Genomic DNA, 5,759 nt, shown 5'->3' on the forward strand with positions numbered 1-5,759 from the left:
TCAGGTGTGCAAGGAAGACCTAAGCAAAGCACTGTATTCAGATGAGTAAACCTCAAATAACATGGAAAAACAAGTCAATGCATCTCTCCCAAGAAATATATATCCCAAAGCAGAGGATATCCAAGAGTTACCTAAAGGAAACTCCAGAAAAATATCCTAAAGAAAAGCCACACTAAAATGAAGCTGGAAATGTTAAAATACAAATCAAATAGCTTTATGGAAAACTTGAACAATAGAATGGATCTAGTGGAAGAAAGAATATTAAGCCTGGAAGACAATGATGAGAAATTTTGTCAAATAGTCAAATATAATGAGTAGTTCACAAAATATATAAACTGAACACGAGAGAAATATGGAACATCCTGAAAAGATTAGGTGTCTGAATTATGTGCCTATATAAAGGACACTTACCTAAGGACAATTGCATAGAAATATTTTAATAAATGATATAAAGAAGTGTCCCAAATCTAGAGGAAAAGATGTCCATCCATCCAAGTAAAAGAGGCATACAGAATACCAAATACACAGGACCAGAAAAGAAATTCCCCATATCATATTATAGTCAAAGCACTGAATACACAGAATAAAGGATACAGAAAATATAACATACATACACAGACCCATCAGAATAAGAGCCATTTTCCCCCATGGAAACACCAAAAGCCAAACCCATTTCAATTTTTTTTAATACAACTGCCAATACAGCTACTATAACCAGAAAAAAAAAAATATCACATAATAGAAGAGAGAGAAAAACAAGCTAGAGAAATTTATGAGCATTAAGCCAACCCTACAGAGGATCTTAGATCAAATGCTCCACATTGAAGGGAATGATAAACATATTCAAACCTGTAAAGCAGGAAAAAAAGTAACAAAAACTAGAATATTTCTTAAGTCAATGAGGACAATGAAAATCCACAATAGCATCAACATAACAGAGACTAACACATAGATACCTTTCAATGCTAACTTTGAATATAATGGTCTAAATTACCCAATCAAAAGGCATAAATTAATATCCTGGATCAGATCAGAAAACAGTATCCATTCTTTTGTTTGCCCTCAATGAACTCAACTCATAGTCAAAAACAGATACTACCTTAGGATGAAAAGATAGAAAAAGACATTCCAAGCAAATATAATTAAGAAACAAATATGTGTGGCTATTCAAATACATGAGAAAACAGACTTCCAACAAAAGTTATCCAGAAGAGATAAATAAAGCTAATTTCATATAAATCAATTCATTGAGCATATTATAATTATAAAAATACACAAAACATAGGTACATCTAATCATATAAAACAAGATATGCTAGATATAATGTCATAGATAATTCCAACATAAAAGTAGTGATAGTGGGCTGGAGAGATTGCTCAGTGGTTAAGGTGCTTGCCTGCAAAGCCTAATGACTACAGTTTGATTCCCAAGTACCTACATAAAGCTAGATGCACAGAGTGGTACATGCAGCTGGAGTTTGTTTGCAGTGCCTACAAACCCTGGCATGCCCATTTTCTCCCTCTCTCTTTCTTTGTCTCTCCTTGCAGATGAATAAATAAAATATAAAAATAAAAATGGTGATGCCAATATCACCAAAAGGTGGGACAAATAGATAATAAACAGATAAACAAAAAATTTAAAGGAAACCAAAGATCAAAACTACCTAACAGACTTTTACAGAACATTCCTTCCAAACATCACAGAGCATTGATAATCCTCAGAGCTCCATGGGAATTTATCTAAAATAGATCACATACAGCAAGTCTCAAGGAATTTAGGAAAATTTAAGTAACTCCTTATGACTATATGATCACAATGCAATAAAGCTAAAAATCAAGAAAACAAACTACAGAAAATACAAAACTACTTAGTTTAATAGGGCAACATTGAACAATGGATGAGTTCTTGAATTAATAAAAGTAAAATAAAAAAATTCTTTGTACTGAATGAAAATGAAAATACAGCTTACCAAAACCTATGAGACATTCCTAAAATGATACTAAGAGGATTGTTTATAGCTCAATATGTCTCATAGAAAGGCACAAATCCCAAATAAATAACCTATTTGTCCTTCTGAAGACTGAAAAACAAGAAAAACCCAAATCTGAAAGTATGAAATGGAAAGAAACAAATAAGATTATGTCAGTAATTGATAAAATTGAAATTAAGAAACCCATTAAAAAGTCAGAGTTGGCTGGAGAGATGGCTTAGCGGTTAAGTGCTTGACTATGAAGCCTAAGGACACTGGTTCAAGGCTCTATTCCCCAGGACCCACATTAACCAGATGCACAAGGGGCACATGCATCTGGAGTTCATTTGCAATGCCAAGAAGCCCTGGTGTGCCCATTCTCTCTCTCTCTCTCTCTCTCTCTCTCTCTCTCTCTCTCTCTCTCTCTCTCTCCCTCTCCCTCCCTCCCTCTCTCTCTCTCTCTCTCTCTCTCTCTCTCTCTCTCCCCCCTCTCCCTCCCTCCCTCTCTCTCTCTCTCTCTCTCTCTCCCCCCTCCCTCCCTCCCTTCCTCCCTCTCCCTCTCCCTCTCCTTCTTTGTCTATCTGTCTGTCACTCTCAAAAAAGGAGACATAAAGGGTAGAGAAAGGAAGGGGGGAGGATACTTAATAGGTTGATATTGTATATATGTAATTACAATGATTGTAATGGGGAGGTAATATGATGGAGAATGGAATTTCAAATGGGAAAGTGTGGGGGTGGGGAGGGAGGGAATTACCATGGGATATATTTTATAATCATGGAAAATGTTAATAAAAATAAAAATTAAAAATTTTTTTTAAATCAGAGTTTGTTCTTAGGAACGATACACAAGAGTGACAAAACTTTAGCCAAGTTAACCAATAGAAAGAGAAAAGACTGTAGTTATGAAGTTTGGAAATGCAAAAGGAAATATTACAGGAAATACCAATGAAATCAAGACAATTCTTAGGACATATTTCCAAAATTTGTAGTGCACCAAATAAGAAAATTTAGAAGAAATCAAAGAATTTCTTGACACATATTTACCAAAGATAAACCAAGAGAGGATAAAACTGAAAATAGAGCTATGACAAGTAATGAGAGTAATCAAAACTCTCCCAAATAAAAAGTGTCCAGACCCACATAGGTTTACTGTAGACTTCTGCCAGAACTTCATAAAAGACCTGAAACCACTACTTTTAAAATTATTTTATAAATTTGAAATTGAGGGAATATCCCCTAAATCCATACATGATGATAGCATTGCACTCATAGAAAAATCAGACAGAGCTACAAAAATGAAAGAAAATTTCCCTGATGATCATACATACAAATATTCTCAATCATACACTGACAAACTGAATGTGAGAACCTATTAACAATATCACTCATCTCAATCATCTCAATCAAGTTGGTTTTATCCCAGGGATACAGGAATTGTTGAGCATATGTAAATAAATAAATGCAATAAATCACATAAATAGACTTAAAGATTGAAATCACATGATTATCTCAATAGATACAGTAAAGGCTTTTGACAAAATGCAACATTTCTTCATAATAAAACCTTGGAGAGAGTAGTGATGGAAGGATCATTCCACAACATAATGCAGGGTATATATGACAGCCATAAAGCTAATATCACATACTAAGTTAAAAAAATAATCTTGACGTATATCCACAAAGAATTAGAAAAAGACAGGAGGGTCCACTCTTGCCACTTCCATTTAACATGGTACTGGTCTCATCAACAGTGATAAGGCAAGAGAAAGAAATAAAAGGGGGCTGGAGGGATAGCTTAGCAATTAAGGCATTTGCCTGCAAAGCCAAAGGGCCCAAGTTCAATTCCCCAAGGACCCACCTTAGCCAGATGCACAAGGGGGCACACACATCTGGAGTTTGTTTGCAGTGGCTGAAGGCCCTGGAGCACCTATTCTCTCTTTACTCTCTCTCTCTCTCTGTCAAATAAATAAAAATAAAATATTAAAAAGGGATACAGATAGAAAACTCAGAAATCAAACTATCCATATTGCAGATGGTATGATTCTATATTACAGAGAACCAAATACTCTAGAAGAAAGCCCCAAATTCTGAAAAAACACTTTCCTTAATGTTGCAAGGTACAAAATTAGAAACAAAAACAAAAATTCAGTAGCCTTCATACACACACATACAGAGAAATAAAGAGAAAGAGATAACTAGTAAATAAGTTGCATTTTTAATACCCACAAAATATTAAATGTCTCTAATATTCCTAATCCAAAGAAGTAAAAAGACTATAATGAATGCATTAATGAAAAAAGTAATTGAGGAACATATGAGTAGATGGAAAGGCCTCTCATAAGCATGGATCATAAGAATTAATACCATGAAAACTACAGTTCTGCCTAAAGCAATATACAGACTCAATGAAATTCTGATCAAAATTCCAGCACCATTCTTAAGAGAAGTAGAAAAAATAGTCTCAAAATTCAAATGCAGGTACCAGATGCCTTAGATAGCCCAAAATGTTTTCAGGAAAAAAGAAAAGAAAAAATAATACTGGAGTATCACCATATCTGATTTAAAGATATCCTAAAAAGCCATAGTAATAAAAAGATTGGGACTTCCGGTTAAGATGGCGGCGTAGGTACCACGCCAAAGCAACATAGGGGGGAAAAAAGAACAAAAAAACTCAGCAAAATACATACTTTTACTAAAAAGTGAGGTGTGTACGAAATTGAAGCGGCAGCGGAGAAGTAGAAGAGATCCAGAGCATCCAGAACCTGCACAGGCAGGAAAAGCGGCTCCGGCAGCTTGGCCAACTGCCGCAGCCACGGCGCACCAGAAAGCCACCAGACTCGGCTTGAGCCACAGGAAAAGCCAGGTGCCGGAGCTTTCCCTCACACCGGCGCTCTCTGCAACTCGGGAAACGTGAGAGGAGAGCGGCAGTGAGCAATGGAGGAGCAGACCACGAGGTAGAAGAACGCGTGGAGCAGCGAGAGAACCAGAGCAGCGGCGGCTCCCTCCCCTCCCCCACCACCTGAGCCCACCTCCGGCGAACAGAGCAGCAGCCCGGGACTCGGCCATGCCAACTTGGGCTGACAGCGGGACCCAAGCAGGAGCCGAGTTGGGCAGCAACATCAGCGGCTCCAGCACCGGTAACAGCGGCCCCAGCAGCAGACTCGGCAGCAGCAGCTTCAGGGGGAGCAGCGGAAGTGGACACAGCAGCAGCAGCTTCAGCAGCAGCTTCAGCAGCAGTGGTGGCTCCAGCAGTGGCAGCTATAGCAGCAGCAGAGGCAGCAGCAGCGGTGGGACCAGCAGCAACACCTTCAGCAGCAGTGGCTACAGACCCAGCAGGGGCAGCTTGAGCAGCAGCAGTTCCACCAGCAGGGGTGCTGATCTGCAGGGCCACACTTGCCAGGCTCGGTTTGCCCCGCAGGAAAAGCAAGTGCCCAGCTCCAGAAATCAGAACAGCAGCCCGACAACCCAGGCAGCAATTTGGCTGAGACCAAAATCATCCAAGGTAACTGAGATTGCACCAGGGAAGAGTCTCACTTGGTTGAAAGCTGACTTGGATCCCTCAACAGACCAGAAATCTAAACCTCTTTGTTGATAGAGGATCTGGTCGTTATAATAACTACTCTTGCATACATACTCGGGGCTGTTGTTGATTGAATGTGTACAGTGTTTGGTTAAATTTTAGAATCTACCTGTATTTTATTCCACTCAGCCTGCTTGAATACTCCTATAACAGGGAAACTCAACCCCTAAGAACATCTTTGTAGATACTCTGAGAGTCTTAAGAGCCACA

Source organism: Jaculus jaculus, chromosome 1, assembly GCF_020740685.1.
Source record: "Jaculus jaculus isolate mJacJac1 chromosome 1, mJacJac1.mat.Y.cur, whole genome shotgun sequence".
NCBI classification, from domain to species: domain Eukaryota; kingdom Metazoa; phylum Chordata; class Mammalia; order Rodentia; family Dipodidae; genus Jaculus; species Jaculus jaculus.